The 17,535-nt window shown below is 38.5% G+C and overlaps 1 protein-coding gene across 3 annotated transcripts in view; it reads right to left on the bottom strand.

Annotated features, from left to right (window-relative positions):
* GRM8 (glutamate metabotropic receptor 8) overlaps positions 1-17,535 on the bottom strand; it is an 851,777-nt gene that overhangs the window by 143,370 nt on the left and 690,872 nt on the right. The window lies entirely within an intron of this gene.

The following is a 17,535-nucleotide window of genomic DNA, read 5'->3' as shown; positions in this document are numbered from 1 at the left end:
TAAGAGGACAAGTAAACTCAAAAGCTGAATGCATTTTCTATTGACAATGGCAAGACAGCTAGTTTTGTTATTCACCAAACCACAGATGATGTGAAATAAGGATTACTTCCCTGCTTCCAAATTGAGATTTGGTGCTCTTTCTTCAATTATGACTTTTTCTTCAATTTCAAAGTCTATCTTCTGCATGCACGTATATAATAAGTTATCAGTATTTTCCGTTTCTAGAAGCATACTATGTATAGAATCTTTTCTCAGTAAGATTTTAAATGAATCGAATTAAATAGAGCTTTCTAACAGTGGTTAAGTTTTTGGTTTCAGTTTGATGGAATAAAAGTTTGCATTCCACAGTGTCAGACTTCATTTTTTTTGGCTCCAAAATCACTGCAGATGGTGACTGCAGCCATGAAATTAAAAGACGCTCACTCCTTGGAAGGAAAGTTATGACCAACCTTGATAACATATTAAAAAGCAGAGATATTACTTTGCCAACAAAGGTCCGTCTAGTCAAGTCTATGGTTTTTCCAGTGGTCATGTATGGATGTGAGAGTTGGACTGTGAAGAAAGCTGAGCACCAAAGAATTGATGCTTTTGAACTGTGGTGTTGGAGAAGACTCTTGAGAGGCCCTTGGACTGCAAGAAGATCCAACCAGTCCATTCTAAAGGAGATCAGTCCTGGGCGATCTTTGGAAGGAATGATGCTAAAGGTGAAACTCCAGTACTTTGGCCACCTCATGCGAAGAGTTGACTCATTGGAAAAGAATCTGATGCTGGGAGGGATTGGGGACAAGAGGAGAAAGGGATGACAGAGGATGAGATGGCTGGATGGCATCACTGACTCGATGGACGTGAGTCTGAGTGAACTCCGGGAGCTGGTGATGGACAGGGAGGCCTGGCGTGCTGCAATTTATGGGGTCACAGAGTCGGACACAACTGAGTGACTGAACTGAACTGAACTGAATCAGTAAATGTAAGAGTGCAGATGTAAGAATATCCAAAAATTTTGTAGATAAAAATCAAAATATGTAAAGTTAAGTTTCAAAGAGACCACTAAAGAATAAAGCAAACAAAAGAAGGGCATGGGAGAAAAGAACAAGAAAAAGACAAAGCACACAGGTATTATTTTACCTAAGGGCAGTTTTCTGCTTTTAAGAGGAAATCAGAATAGAAATTTAGTTAATTAAAATTATTTTTATAAGTCTTTAGATGTAGTTTTTTAATTTCTTTTCTGATGTTTTCAGTCTTCCTCTTTATAGTCCTAAGTATTATTTTCCAAGACACTAAACTATAAAACTTTGTTTATAATATTTTAAGAGCAACACAGGTTAATATTTGACATTCTTAAAGAATTCTCTATTTCCTGTTCAGAGAATAATAGAATAAATGCAAGAAGAAAATATTAAGTTGGAATTTGAGATTTCAGTCTGTGGACATAGATTGCTCTTATTTTCAGAAGAGCATCATGAAAGTGAACAATGTGTTGCCTACAACTCAAAATGAAGGGGTGAGAGCACTTAGAATAAATTATGATCTCCAAACTCAAGGAAACACTTAAATACAAAACAAAAAGCATAAATAAAATTATTTAGAACAGAAACACCAGTAGAAGAAAACAGATGCAATTTATCTTCCTAACAGATTCATGGGAAACTTAATCTGGTCCACGTGAAAAAGATAGACTACGGTACAATTTACAGCCTAACCCCAAGCCACCGTGCCATGCTGCACACAGGATATCCATAACTAGATGTGAAGAAGCAAGGCATCCAAATGACAAAAGCAGCTTCAGATGAATTGCGTAGGCAAGAGATGATCTTCACAGCTTGGATTAAGAGCTAGGCAGACTCCAACAGGGTCTGGCTAGATTTCCCTTCCTTCACCATGATCAGCTTACACAATGCTGGGAACAGCTCTGAACCAGAATTCCTGCCTTGTCACACATAAACTACTCTGTAGGAAGATATTCATCAATTATTGGAAATGAATAGTTATCATAAACATCAGCATTTATTGCACTTGCTATATTACATAATCTTGTCAATCATTCAAATGAATGATTTATTGTTTATAATTACAACTGTTTTTCTAGGTGTTATATTGATTATTAACTTCAAGGCAAATCCTTTATTCTGAGAGTTTCTGGTATTTGATGCTTCGAATTATTAAATGAAGGCTCTACTAGCGTTTTGTTATTCTTGTTCAGCTTTTATAGCTTGTTTTGTTTTGATGTTTGATGTTTGTTTATTTGTATGGTTGTAAGTGCCCAGATAATTTTTTCCTCAAAGTGTAAAATCAGGGTAGGATACAAATGGTCTCAGGATGAATTCCCCTTTGAACATTACATTTGAATCCTCTCAGCTTAAAATTTGGTAATACCCATGAAAAGTAATTTTATTTGCTGTAAGAGGACATGCCAAGGAAACACTGTATCTCAGAATACTAAAATAAAGTACAATGGCTCTGTCTACAAAGCACCAAACACATCCGGTTGAAAAGTGAGCATAATCTCATATCTGAAATTCAAAAAAAAAAAAAAAAAACCACAGCATGTGGCTTTCTTGTCTTATGTTGTTGTTGTTCCATTGCTAAGTCATGTCCAACTCTTTGCAACCTCATGGACTACAGCATACCAGGCTTCCCTGTCCTTCAGTTTCTCCCGGAGTCTGCTCAAACTCATGTCCATTGAGTTCGTGATGCTATCCAAACATCTCATCCTCTGTTGTCCCCTCTCCTCCATCCTTACTTCCCCAAATAACAAATTATTTTGAGGTTAGATACATACAGTTGGAGAAATATCCCACTTTGTCTAAAGTTACTTAAGTGAGAGACAAAACACTTTGTATCCACGAATTAAAATTACTCAGGAGAGCAGATGCATGTTTGAATAATTTCAGTTCTCAAAGTGAGGCAAGAAGTTAAAAATAAAGTTATTGTTTTGTGGTTTTCAGATTGGCACCTACATTGTAAAACTTCAAAATAGGGCTCTGGGATGACAATGCAGCTAGAGGTACAATAGAGAAGCCATCCTCTGAAAAAAAAAGGTAAATGATTTTATAAATTTTAGTTAGAAGCCTTGCCTCATTTTCAGAGGGAAACTGCAGCCCTACAAACATCAATCATGCCTGAAACTATTAAAATTAAAAAAAATTTTAAAAAGAACTATAAATCAAATATTTTTTTGTTCCAAAAATGTTTTTTCTTTTTTTTTTGCCTCTAAAGAAAGTGTTACTTCCATTGCATTTTCTTTAGTTTCTTTCTCTAATCAGGTATAAATGCCAAGCCTGCTTCATTAGTATCTTTAGTTTTATTTAGAATCCATGCTACTGCTGCTGCTACTAAGTCGCTTCAGTCGTGTCCGACTCTGTGCAACCCCATAGATGGCAGCCCACCAGGCTCCCCCATCCCTGGGATTCTCCAGGCAAGAACACTGGAGTGGGTTGCCATTTCCTTCTCCAATGCAAAGATACGTGAAAAATTATGGATATCATAAATATTGTTTTGAAGAGAGGGGTTAGAGGACAGCACAAAGTAGAAACACAAAAGAAAAAGAAAAATCCTTGCTCTTGCCCTAAAAATGAGCTACCTGCAGCGAGTTGTTGTTTAGTCATTCAGTTGCATCTGACTCTGTGACCCCATGGACTGTATCCCTCCAGGCTCCTCTGTCCATGGGATTTCCCAGGAAAGAAAACTGGAGCGGGTACCCATTTCCTCCTCCAGGGTGTCTTCCCATCCCAGGGATCAAACCTGAGGCTCCTGCTTGGCAGGCAGATTCTTTACCACTGAGCCACCAGGTAAGCCCTGCCTTCAGGAGACTGCTCCCCAAAGAAGGGATCAAGGATCCTTTCCTGTAACATTCACTGGACCACTGTCTCCACACAGACTGGCAGGCATAGCAGACTTTGGCAGTGCCTCACTAGTGATTTCCTTCCCCGTAGGATTTTTTAAGAAGAAAACTTTACAATCTTAACACATTATTGACTGGAGACATATTAATACATCTTATGCTACCTGAACATTATTGACTGAAGACTTGTCAATACATTTTTAGAGGGTGATACAATTAACATCATCGTGCAAAGTTGTTAGAGCTTAAAATTGATCAGGTATTCATTATACAACTTGTGGTTGTTGGTATTATTCACATTTTCCTCCATTATGTTTTTGTACCAATTTCGTGTATATTATAAATGCAAGTTTATTACCATAGATTTTTTTAAATGATGCATCACAAAATTTCTCATTTCTAAAAAAGCCCTCCACAAAGATCTACCTTGTCAACTATCAGGTAAAAATGAAAGAACACAAACTTAGATAGAATATTTAAAAGCAGAGACATCACTTTGTCAACAAAGATCCATATAGTGAAAACTATGGTTTTTCCAGTAGTCATGTATGGATGTAAGATTTGGACCATAAAGAAGGCTGATTGCTGAAGAATTGATGCTTTTGAACTGAGGTATTGGAGACAATTCTTGAGAATCCCTTGGACTGCAAAGAGATCAAACCAGTCAATCCCAAATGAAATCAACCCTGAATATTCATTGGAAGGACTGATGCTGAAGCTGAAGCTCCAATAATTTGGCCACCTGATGCAAAGAGCCAGTTCATTGGAAAAGACCCTGATGCTGGGAAAGATTGAAGGCAGGAAGAGAAGAGGACGACAGAGGATGAGATGGTTGGATGGCATCACTGACTCAATGGACATGAGTTTAAGCAAGCTCTGAGAGATGGTGAAGGACAAGGAAGCCTGGTGTGCTGCAGTCAATGGGGTTACAAAGAGTTTAGACACCACTCAGCAACTGACCACCAACAACAAAATTCTGGAGGAAGTAATACCCATGACCAAAAAAAAAAAAAATGTGCTGCCAGAAAATAGAGTCTGGTCTTCCAGGGAAAAGTGCAGTGAAACACAGTATAATTATAACAGATGTTCTGTTCCTCTGCTATTTCGCCTATCACACTCTAATGCAATATTAGAATGCTTTAGTAAGATATGTAGAAAGTTTCCAATAAATACAGAAAGTGCAAAAAAAGCTCTTGATATTTACTCAAACGTGAGTGATTCAATATTGACTTATACATAACATATCAAAAGCTACAGTTGTTAGTTTCTGCAAAAATCTCTCAGTCAATAAAGGTAGAACCAAGGCAACTGTACTAGACCTAAGAACCAGAGCTATAAGGAGGGCAACTAAGTGAAAAACTAACGCTTGTGATAAAGTCAGGCTCTGATGCCCTGTTGCCACTTAGTGAAGAGGGCCGAGTACACTGATGCAAGGCAATCTTATATGCGTTTCACTAGAGCAAATCATGGTGTGTAAGTGGCGTGTGTGACATGCACTGCACACAAGAACATGGGCCACAGGTAGCTGGAAAAGCAAAATAAGCCCAGTGCTTGCTTGCAGAGCCTCATGGACAGAGGAGTCTGGCAGGCTACAGTCCAAGAGGACACAAAGAGTCATACACGACTGAAACTACTTAGCACCCAGCACGCACACAGACCATAAAGGAAATACCGGCTGCAAGTGATTTCAACACCAGTTGAACAGTTTCAACTTTAACAAGATTCAAACTCCATCTTGATTACTGTTATGCTGGATAATTCTTGAATGGATTAAATTGTCTTGCAACTCAGTTCCTTCTAAAATGTCATTTAAATGACCTAACAACTTATAATGATACACAGTGGTGGGGGTGAGGTATGAAATGTGTTTATCATCAAAAACCGCTCAATTGCTTTGGTGAATTCTCCCAATGGTACCGGAATCTCTGAGGATAAAGTTGGGATTTCAGGTCCCCACATAGTAAGAATGTAAACCATTATATTAAATTGGAACTGAAAGTTCCAAACCTATTTTTTCTGTCGTGTAGGCTCAGCATAAGTAGTGAGTGTAATGCCACTGAAAGTGACATATGTGTCCATTTGCAACTAGATATATTAGATTTTCTTTGAAATTCTCTTCAATCACTCTCTAGTCTTGAATAGCAGCATCTGTAATTCTGTCAACAGACATGATCATTTTATGATCTGAGGAAGCTGGAACAACAAATCCAATGCCACTCGAAATCTAACCTAATGATACAAAGCTGCATTGTCAGAGAAGGCTGATCTTTACTTATGTATCAGTAGCAGTGCTTATATTCTACGCTGACTTTGCTTCTTTTTATTTAAAGGCACCACTGAACCTGAATGTTTTTTGGAAGGAATGATGCTAAAGCTGAAACTCCAGTACTTTGGTCACCTCATGAGAAGAGTTGACTCATTGGAAGATTCATGCTGGGAGGGATTGGGGGCAGGAGGAAAAGGGGACAACAGAGGATGAGATGGCTGGAGGGCATCACCAACTCGATGGATGCGAGTTTGAGTGAACTCCAGGAGTTGGTGATGGACAGGGAGGCCTGGCGTGCTACGATTCATGGGGTCGCAAAGAGTCAGACACGACTGAGCGACTGAACTGAACTGAACTGAACTTCTATTTCAGATGAAAGAACCTAAAAATGTTGGACAATGAACTTTTCAGAGCCATATAATTTTTAGTCTATATTAGTGATTATGTAAATCATAGATTTTTAACTATAAAGTGAAAGTGTTAGTCTCTCAGGCATGTCTGACTGTGACCCCATGGACTTTAGTATGCCAGGCTCCTCTGTCCATGGAATTCTGCAGGCAAGAATACTGGAGTGGGTTGCCATTTCCTTCTCCAGGGGAGTTTACCTTCTTTAACTAGAAGTCAGGTTATTGGCAAGGCTTCTAATTATTAGGAACTGTTAATATTCTATCTGCTTATACAACACAGAAATAACCTTGATCTATTATATTTGATGGAAAGGTAGCAAAGAATAGAGAAACCTTATGTTAAAACTTTTGAATTCTTGACTTACAAATTTTAGAAAGATGTTTATTTACAACTTGAGATTTCAAACAGCAGGAGAAAATACTTTTAGTCAGCCTTTCTGTTACTTATAAATGAGTCAATAAATAAGTAGAAATCTCTTCATAGAGATGAAATGAACCAGCAACACACCAAAGAGTATAATGTAAACAAACAAACACCACAGATGAAATTTATTGGTCAAAACATGTCCTTTTTGGCTAAGAACACAGTATAATGAGTAGTTATATCTGATTTGGTAAATAAATTACTTTCTCTAATAGGCTTCTTCAAGGAGACCAAAAATACTCTAATGAAGCAGTGTAATTCTGTCAGTACCATTTTGAAGTATTAGCATTCCAGCCTTGGGGATAGGATTAAACGATTCTGGGACTGATGGCATTTAGGAATAGGATGAGGATAGTACAGTTATCCAATGAAGATAGATAAAATGCACATTTACTAACTTGGCTAAATAGGAACTTTAACAAAATACACTAATGAATGACAATCTTGTGCTTAATTTAATTATTGTGGCAGTCTGTGAAGTTACATGAGCTTTTCCAAGTCACTCCTTAATGTGAGTTGTAAGAAAATGGAGTTTCGATACTGGAAATCAGTTTTATATAAAACTTTGTTTAGTCAACCTTTCCTACTTATAAATGACTCACTGCATGATATACTGATTCCAGCAGTTGTCAACACAGCAGAATATATATTCCATTATTCCACTTGGTTCACCATGATTACTATTATTGGCAGCTTCTATCTTATACTTCTTTAAGAAAAAAATACAGCAGTAGTACTCCTTAAGAAAAAAAAATGCAGCAGTAGTAAAACAAAAACCAATTCAAGATGACACACCATGTTGTTACCAAAATGATGCACTTCCCAGGTGGCTCAGTGGTAAAGAATCTGCCTGCCAATACAGGAATAACAGGAGACATGGGTCTGATCCCTGTGTTGGGAAGATCCCCTAGAGGATGAAATGGCAACCCACTCCAGTATTCCTGCCTGCCAAATTCCATGGACAGAGGAGTTCAGTGGGTTCTAGTCCATGGGGGCTGCAAAGGAGTCAGACACAACTTAGTGACTAAACAACAACAATACACACTATATTTCATTTTTACAATTAGGTCACAAAGAGCTGGACATGACTGAGCATGCACACTCCAAGATGATAATACATTCTGGTCAGCAGCAATGATTTATAGGTCCTTCCTCACCTATGCATATATTTTCTATTGTTTTTTCATTAAAATGGGTAAGTGATGTACAAGGTATTTTCTTTAACACTTTTAAATCACACTTTCTCTTTAAATAATATATTCAATTGACTTATCTTTTTAAAAAAGGTATTTCCCAAAGCCCTGAAATGTAATAATAAGATTCAGAGAGTATATATAAAATAGTTGTGTGCTGTGTGTGTGTTAGTTGTGTCCAACTCTTTATGACCCCATGGACTGCAGCCCACCAGGCCTCTCTGTTCATGGGATTCTCCAGGCAAGAATACTGGAGAGGGTTGCCATTTCCTTCTCTATGGGATCTTCCCAACCCAGGTATTAAACTCAGGTCTCCTGCATTGCAGGTGGATTCTTTACTGTCTGAGTCACCAAGGAAGCCCATTAAATAGTTAAAGATGATAAAATCATTAACTGCCCAGCTGGATGGATATTAAGAGGACTGAACTATATATAGTTCAATGAGATATATTGTCTTGATGGCTGAAGTTTTATATCAGAGTATCTGGGGGTGAAACTCTTGATAAAGAGAAGTGGAGAAAGGTTATATTTGTGTCAGAGGTTTCACCAAGACTTAGTCTTTTCTTGTGGCAAAAGGAATGCACTCACTTCCAGGGTTTCTTGAACTGTTTACCCTGGATGACTAGTGATAACTGGTTAGATAACTGTTTTTCGAGTTTTAATTGACTAGGGCATCCTGGCATGAGGGATATTTACTGTATTAAGTTTCATCCAAAGAAATGTAATACTAAATAAGCATTTAATGTTGAAGAAATACTTAGTTAATGTAAACTAAGAAGTTTCTATGTAGCACATCATTTAAGAATCTAAACTAGGGAACAACATTTAGGTAAGACTTAAGTCAAAATTTACCAGTCAAGAATACTGGAGTGGGTTGCTAGTCCCTTCTCCAGGGGAGCTTCCTGACCCATGGATCGAACCCAGGTCTCCTGCAGTGCAGGCCAGCTGACTTCCTATGAGCCACCATGGAAGCTCTATGTTAAAACAAACAAAGGTTTAAATAAGTGGGCTCTAAATGTTAAAAAGACAGTTAAAACAAAGAATTACTGAAGGAATGTATGGTTAAATAAGTGGCTAACTCTTATTATTCAAAGTATCTCAGAAATTCCCATTGTACAATACTTGGATATAATGTTTGTAGCTATAAAGCCCATTATAATGAATGTGGCAATCCCTTAGCCTCCTGGTACTTGTATGTACTTCTCCCTGTTATACTGCAGTTAGCAAACTTGACGCTGTAGAATCCACAGGCATTATACTCCACCCTCAGTTAATTATGACATCAATGATATTTTTAAATTCTTGGTATTTTGAACCATTCTGAAGTCCTCTTTGTATAATAGAAGAACTGTTGCTTACCCTATGAAGTTAAGACAAGCATATTTTACCAGCAACACTCATTGTTTCTCATGCCACCCCCCAAAATACTAAGAAATCATAATGCTGAGTGAGCCTTTTACTTTGACCCAAAAATCTAAGTTATAAACCCAAAGCTGAAAGGTCTAAGAAGAGCTGCCCCAAAACTGCTTTGATTTTTTATTTACTATCTAAAAGCAAGAGAGTTCCAGAAAAACATCTATTTCTGCTTTATTGACTATGCCAAAGCCTTTGACTGTGTGGATCACAATAAACTGTGGAAAATTCTGAAAGAGATGGGAATACCAGACCACCTGATCTGCCTCTTGAGAAACCTATATGCAGGTCAGGAAGCAACAGTTAGAACTGGACATGGAACAACAGACTGGTTCCAAATAGGAAAAGGAGTACATCAAGGCTGTATATTGTCATCCTGCTTATTTAACTTATATACAGAGTACATCATGAGAAATGCTGGTCTGGAAGAAGCACAAGCTGGAATCAAGATTGCCGGGAGAAATATCAATACCCTCAGATATGCAGATGACACCACCCTTAGGGTAGAAAGGAAAGAGGAACTAAAAAGCCTCTTGATGAAAGTGAAAGAAGAGAGTGAAAAAGTTGGCTTAAAGCTCAACATTCAGAAAACTAATATCATGGCATCCAGTCCCATCACTTCATGGAAAATAGATGGGGAAACTGTGGAAACAGTGTCAGACTTTATTTTTTGGGGCTCCAAAATCACTGCAGATGGTGATTGCAGCCATGAAATTAAAAGACGCTTACTCCTTGGAAGGAAAGTTATGACCAACCTTGATAGCATATTCAAAAGCAGAGACATTACTTTGCCAACAAAGGTCCATCTAGTCAAGGCTACAGTTTTTCCAGTGGTCATGTATGGATTTGAGAATTGGACTGTGAAGAAAGCTGAGCACCAAAGAATTGATGCTTTTGAACTGTGGTATTGGAGAAGACTCTTGAGAGTCACTTGGACTGCAAGGAGGTCCAACCAGTCCATCTTAAAGGAGATCAGTCCTGGGTGTTCATTGGAGGGACTGACACTAAGACTGAAACTCCAATACTTTGGCCACCTCATGTGAAGAGTTGACTCATTGGAAAAGACCCTGATGCTGGGGCAGATTGGGGACAGGAAGAGAAGGGGACGACAGAGGATGAGATGGCTGGATGGCATCACCAACTCAATGGACATGAGTTTGAGTAAATTCTGGGAGTTGGTGATGGACAGGGAGGCCTGGCGTACTGCGATTCATGGGGTCACAAAGAGTCGGACACGACTGAGCGACTGAACTGAACTGAAGGAGTCATTAAGCTACCCTAAAGGCCAACCAAGATTCAGGAGCATCCCACTTCAAGGATGGACACCCCCTTCCATCCCACCATAACCCTGAACTTTCATCCATACATGGATAAAATTACTGTGGAGGGCATCCATCTAAAGGCATCCATCTGATGTTCCAGCCTTGTGAGAAAGGCACTATTCACAGTAGAGCCTACTGATATCTGATGAAAAGATGTCCTGGATGGATTTCTACTGTGTAACAGAACCTACAGGTATATTTGGAGCTACCAACAAAAAGAAGGATGGTGAGACAGGCTTTTAGAATAACCTGATGTATGTCCTAACATGTATGAGACTGTATGTCAACACAGAGAGTGTTAATTGCTAGAGAGTACTCAAGCCTGGAGACTTGGTAGAGGAGCCTGAATCAAAGAGATAAAAAATGACAACAGTAAAGTGCCTCATCTAGTCTGAAGTTAAAAGTGTGATGATTATGATTACATTCAGGGAGAGTGGGTGACTTCCAGGACCTTGGAGATGCAGAAGAGGATTTAGTAGTAGTTAATTTGGCTTCACACACACACACACGATGTGGCTCCAACTTATACGTGGAAAACACAGAAGTTACACAACAAGGAAGTACTGTGGGTAGGATTTTCAAGCAGTCTCTGAGTCAAGCAATGAGACATTTCTCCTAATCACAGAGATTTGTTTGGAGATTTTGATCAATAGCAAAGGCCAAGGGATATTATGGCTATTGTTTTCTGAAGTGTTTCTCATCAGAGAAGATGTGAGGATGAAGCTGAACTCATCTCAAAGAGATCAAACCATCTACTGATTCAGAAGATACCTGTCAGCCATAGTCACCAGCAGATGGAACTAGACTGGACCAGACTGAGGTCAAAGATATTTCAGTTACTGACAAGCCACCAGATGAGGTTATTCTTACCTATTACTCCTCTCTGCCCCCAAAATAGCTGTAGAGAGAGACTAATAAGATGCTTAAAAAGAGAACACTAGTGTTGGACACATCCCCCCGCTCATTCCTGCCCACAGTCTCTAATTTACACTTCAGTTGGCCAAAGTAATAGCTCTCAGATTCAGACACGACTGAAGCGACTTAGCAGCAGCAGCAGCCGCAGCCTACACTGGGGATATAAGGGGTAGAGCTTGGATAGGACGTGAGCTTGTGGTCATAAATGATGCTGAACTCATTTTGATAGCAAAAAAATTATCAGAAAGCTATGGAATTTGCACTCAACTTTCTAAAGAACTGGAAGAGAAGTAAGCAATGTTTTATTTATACCCCCAATAAATTAAACTTATTTAATAAGCCAGTTATAATAACAATAAAGGAAAAAGTTTGGCTGTTGTTTCAGAGTTTGAGGGCCTCAGAATTGGAAAGAATAGATCAGAGATGAGTATGAAGCTAAAAAGGAGGGAAGCTTCAAAACTTTTTATTATCTCTTGGCTCAAACATTTCCAACATGAATTCATTATTCTGTTTAAAGTTTTATGAATTTCATGACATCAAATATATTCATTTACAATGACAGTAAAAAAGAAATATTAAAAATAAAATATTTATAGATGATTCGTTTATTTTTAAATTCTTTTCTATTAGCATGAGTGATTAAGAGATTATGTCAATCTAAAAACCAAACAATCTAGGGTTATCTAATTAGCTGACAAAACATATGTTTCTCTGGTTTACACTTCTCCATGAAAACTGCATGGCCTTTTCTCTTTGTCTCTTGTCTCACTGCAGACTTTTATTTTAACTTCTTATAACTTCAAATTTTAGAAGATTTTAAAAAGGGCAGAACTTGGGTAAATGATTAGTCTCCTAAATTTATTGCTGATCATCTATTTGTTGTCTGTTGAAAATTATTATTAAAATGTGCAGTGCTTTCCATTATTTCAATTAAAAATGTCTACCCCAAACTTAAAAATGTCAATCAGGTTAAAAAATACATGGAACTATTCTTTCATAGGATTTTTTATTACATTAAAATTAATTTTAAAAAGAGTGGCAGTAGAACCTCTGGTGTCTTTAGTATCAGGACAACTGTTTGTAGGAAATCATGACAAAAAGGTTTGTATCTAGCTAAGGTGAAACAGGTGAAGTCAAGGTAAAATCACTATCAAGCTTGATTGACGTGAAAGGGAACTCAGGAAACAAGAGCAAATCAAGGCTTGTAATCCCTGAATGGAAACCAGAGAACAAATTCACCGCTAAATGCTAGTGATCCAGCCCCATACTCATGATTTTCAAAATTTCACTCAATCACACTTCTTAAAATCATTTTTTAAGGTATATGCCCAGTAGTGGGGTTGCTGGGTCACATGGTAGTTCTATTTTTACTTTTTTAAGGAACCTCCATACTGTTCTCCACAGTGGCTATATCAATTTACATTCCCACCAACAACAGTGTAAGAGGGTTCCACTTTCTCCTGAGAAAATAATAATTCAAAACGAAATATGCACCTCAATGTTAATTTCAGCACTATTTACAATAGCTAAGACATGGAAACAAACTAAATGTCCAATGACAGATGAATGGATAAAGATGTGGTACATATATACAATAGAATGTCACTCAGTCACTAAAAGGAATAAAATAGGGTTATTTGTAGAGACATGGATTGACCTAGAGTTGTCAAACAGGGTGAAATAAGTCAGGAAGAGAAAAAGAAATACTGCATATTAACATGTATTTGTGGAATCCAGAAAAAATGCACAGATGAACCTATTTCCTGGGCAGGAATAGAGATGCAGATATTAAGAATGGACCTGTGGACACAGGGTGGGAAGGGAAGGGTGGGACAAACTGGGAGATTAGGATGGGCATATATACATGGCCTTGTGTAAAATAGATAGCTAGTGGGAAGCTGCTATAGAGCCAACAGGGAGCTCAGCTTGGTGCTCTGTGATGGCCTAGAGGGGTGGCATGGAGGGGCAAGGATTGGGAGGGAGGCCCAAGGGAGCAGATCAGTTCAGTTCAGTAGTCACTCGGTCCTGTCTGACTCTTTGGAACCACATGGACTGCAGCACGCCAAGCTTCCCAGTCCATCACCAACTCTGGAGCTTGCTCAAACACATGTCCATTGAGTCGGTGATGGCCATCCAACAATCTCATCCTCTGTCATCCCTTTCTCCTCCTGCCTTCAATCTTTCCCAGCATCAGGGTCTTTTCCAATGATTTATTTCTTCACATCAGGTAGCCAAAGTATTGGAGCTTCAGCTTCAGCATGAGTCCTTCCAATGAATACTCAGGACTGATTTCTTTTAAGATTGACTGGTTTAATCTCTTGCAGCCCAAGGGACTCTCAAGAGTCTTCTTCAACTCCACAGTTCAAAAGCATCAATTCCTTGGAGCTCAGCTTTCTTTATGTTCTAACTCTGATATCCATACATGACTACTGGAAAAACCATAGCTTTGACTAGACGGACCTTTGTCAGCAAAAAATGTCTCTGCCTTCTAATATGCTTTCTATGTTGGTCATAGTTTTTTCTTCCAAGGAGCAAGTGTCTTTTAATTTAATGGCTGCAATCACCATCTGCAGTAATTTTGGAGCCCAAGAAAATAAAGTCTCACACTGTTTCCATTCTTTCCCCATCTATCTGCCATGAAGTAATGGGACCAGATGTCATGATCTTAGTTTCTTGAATGTTGAGTTTTAAGCCAGCTTTTTCACTCTTCTGTTTGACTTTCATCAAGAGGCTCCTTAGTTCCTCTTCACTTTCTGTCATAAGGGTGCTGTCATCTGCATATCTGAGGTTATTGATGTTTCACCCTGCAATCTTGATTCCAGCTTGTGCTTCCTCCATTGCAGCATTTCTCATAATGTACTCTGCACAGAAGTTAAACAAGCAGGGTGACAATATACAGCCTTCACGTACTCCTTTTCCTATATGGAACCAGTCTGTTGTCCCATGCCTGGTTTTAACTGTTGCTTCTTGACCTGCATACAGATTTCTCATGAGGCAGGTCAGGTGGTCTGGTATTCCCATCTCTTGAAGAATTTCCCACAGTTTGTTGTAATCCACATGGTCAAAGGCTTTAGTGAAGTCAATAAAGCAGAAGTGGATGTTTTCCTGGAACTCTCTTAATTTTTCAATGACCCAGTAGATGTTGGCAATTTGATCTCTGGTTCTTCCACCTTTTTTAAATCCAGCTTAAACATCCGGAAGTTCTCGGTTCACATGCTGTTGAAGCTAGCTTGGAGAATTTTGAGCATTACTTTGCTAGTGTGTGAGATGAGTGTAATTGTGCAATAGTCTGAGCATTCTTATGCATTGCCTTTCTTTTTGATTGGAATGAAAACTAACACTTTCCAGTCCTGTGGCCACTGCTGAGTTTTCCAACTTTGCTGTCATATTGTATGCAGCACTTTCACAGTGTCATCTTTTAGGATTTTAAATACCTCAGCTGGAATTCCAACACCTCCACTAGCTTTGTTCATAGTGATGCTTCGTAAGGCCCAATTAACTTCACATTCCAGGATGACTGGTTGTTGGTGAGTGATCATACAATCATGGTTTTCTGGGTCATGAAGATCTTTTTGTATGGTTCTTCTGTGTATTCTTGTCACCTCTTCTAATATCTTCTGCTTCTATTAGGTCCATACCATTTCTGTCCTTTATTGTACCCAACTTTGCATGAAATGTTCCCTTGGTATCTCTAACTTTCTTGAAGAGATCTCTAGTCTTTCCCACTCTATTGATTTCCTCTATTTCTTTGCACTGAGGAAGGCTTTCTTATCTCTCCTTGCTATTCTTTGGAACTCTGTATTCAGATGGGTATGTCTTCTCTTTTCTCCTTTGCCTTTAGCTTCTCTTCTTTTCTCAGCTATTTTTAAGGCTTCTTCAGGCAACCATCTTGCCTTTTTGCATTTGTTTCCTTGAGGACCATCTTGATCACCGCCTCTCGTACAATGTCACAAACCTCCATCCATAGTTCTTCAAGCACCTGTCTATCAGATCTAATCTCTTGAATCTATTTGTCACTTCCACTGTGTAATAATAAGGGTTTTGATTTAGGTCATACCTAAGTGGTCTAATGGTTTTCCCTACTTTCTTCAATTTAAGTCTGAATTTTGCAGTAAGGAGTTCATGATCTGAGCCATAGTCAGCTCCCAGTCTTTTTTTTTTTTTTTGTTTTTTGTTTTTTGTTTTTGCTGACTATATACAGCTTCTCCATCTTGAGCTGCAAAGAACACCATCAATCTGATTTTTATATTGACCATCTGGTTATGTCCTTGTGTAGAGTCATCTCTTGTGTTGTTGGAAGAGGGTGTTTGTTATGACCAGTGTGTTCTCTTGACAAAACTTTGTTAGCCTTTGCCCTGCTTCATTTTCTACTCCAAGGCCAAACTTGCCTGTTACTCCAGGTATCTCTTGACTTCCTACTTTTGCATCCCAGTCCCCTATGATGAAAAGGACATCTTTTTTTGGTGTTAGTTCTAGAAGGTCTTGTAGGGCATCATAGAACCATTCAACTTCAGTTTCTTCAGCATTAGTGGTCGGGGCATAGACTTGGATTACTGTGATACTGAATGGTTTGCCTTGGAAACAAACAGAGATCATTCTGTCATTTTTGAGACTGCACCCAAATACTGCATTTCAGACTCTTTTGTTGACTATGAGGGCTACTCCATTTCTTCTAAGGGATTATTGACAACAGTAGTAGACATAATGGTCATCTAAACTAAATTTGCCCATTTCAGTCCACTTTAGTTCATTGTTTCCTAAAATGATGTTCACTCTTTCCATCTCCTGCTTGACCCCTTCCAATTTACCTTGAATCATAGACCTAATAGTCCAGGTTCCTATGCAATATTGTTCTTTACAGCATCAGACTTACTTTCATCACCAGTCACATCCACAGCTGGGCATTGTTTTTGCTTTGGTTCTCTCTCTCCATTCTTTCTGGAGTTATTTCTCCTCTCTTCTCCAGTAGTATATTGGGCACTTACTTACCTTGGGAGTTTATCTTTCAGTGTCATATGTATACATACAGCTGGTTACCTTCACTGTACAGCAGAGACTAACACACTGTAAAGAAATAGTATTCCAATAAAAAATCTGTGCTTTCAAAATTTATGTCCCCAAAGTTTAGCTGCTCTGAATAAATGTACAAAAGTTTCACAAATATCTCCTGAGGAACATATTATTTCTTCTCTCAAAACAGTGGCTCATCAAAGACAGAGGAGTTTCTTACTCTCATTTTGTTTTGTGTCTTACATAATGTAGTCAAAAGCCAACATTTCCTTAATTTGCTCTCGAAAAGGAAGCTGGCAAAAAAGCCAAGTAGATATTGTTTGCAAAGAAGTACTTTCCAACTTGGATATTTAACAACCATGACAGGCTCCAAGGAACAAAATTTTTGTTCTCTCAAGTTATACTGAACTTCTTCAAAAAGAGACAAACATGCAGAAATAATTTTATTTTTAATTTTCTTCTTCTTTCAAGAAGAAAGGGACACTTTGTATTCAGATCAGAGCTGCCAATCAAATCCTGCCAGACCTGTCAGGACGTGCAGTACTTCTCAGGTGGTATTAACAGGCATCACCAAATTTGAATGAAATCAGGCGGAGAACTCACAAGGAGGGAGCTTTTCTTGGCTAGTGTGCAGTTTTGCTGTGATTATGAGGATGGAAGGGGACAAGTGGATCTTCCTAGTCACGTGTAAAGTGTGTCTTCTACAACCCCCAATGATAAAACTTATTGCAAAATGCAGTATCT

Source organism: Bos mutus, chromosome 4, assembly GCF_027580195.1.
Source record: "Bos mutus isolate GX-2022 chromosome 4, NWIPB_WYAK_1.1, whole genome shotgun sequence".
Taxonomy (NCBI): domain Eukaryota; kingdom Metazoa; phylum Chordata; class Mammalia; order Artiodactyla; family Bovidae; genus Bos; species Bos mutus.
Note: the sequence above shows the minus strand (reverse complement) of the source record. Positions and strands in the feature narration are given on the sequence as shown.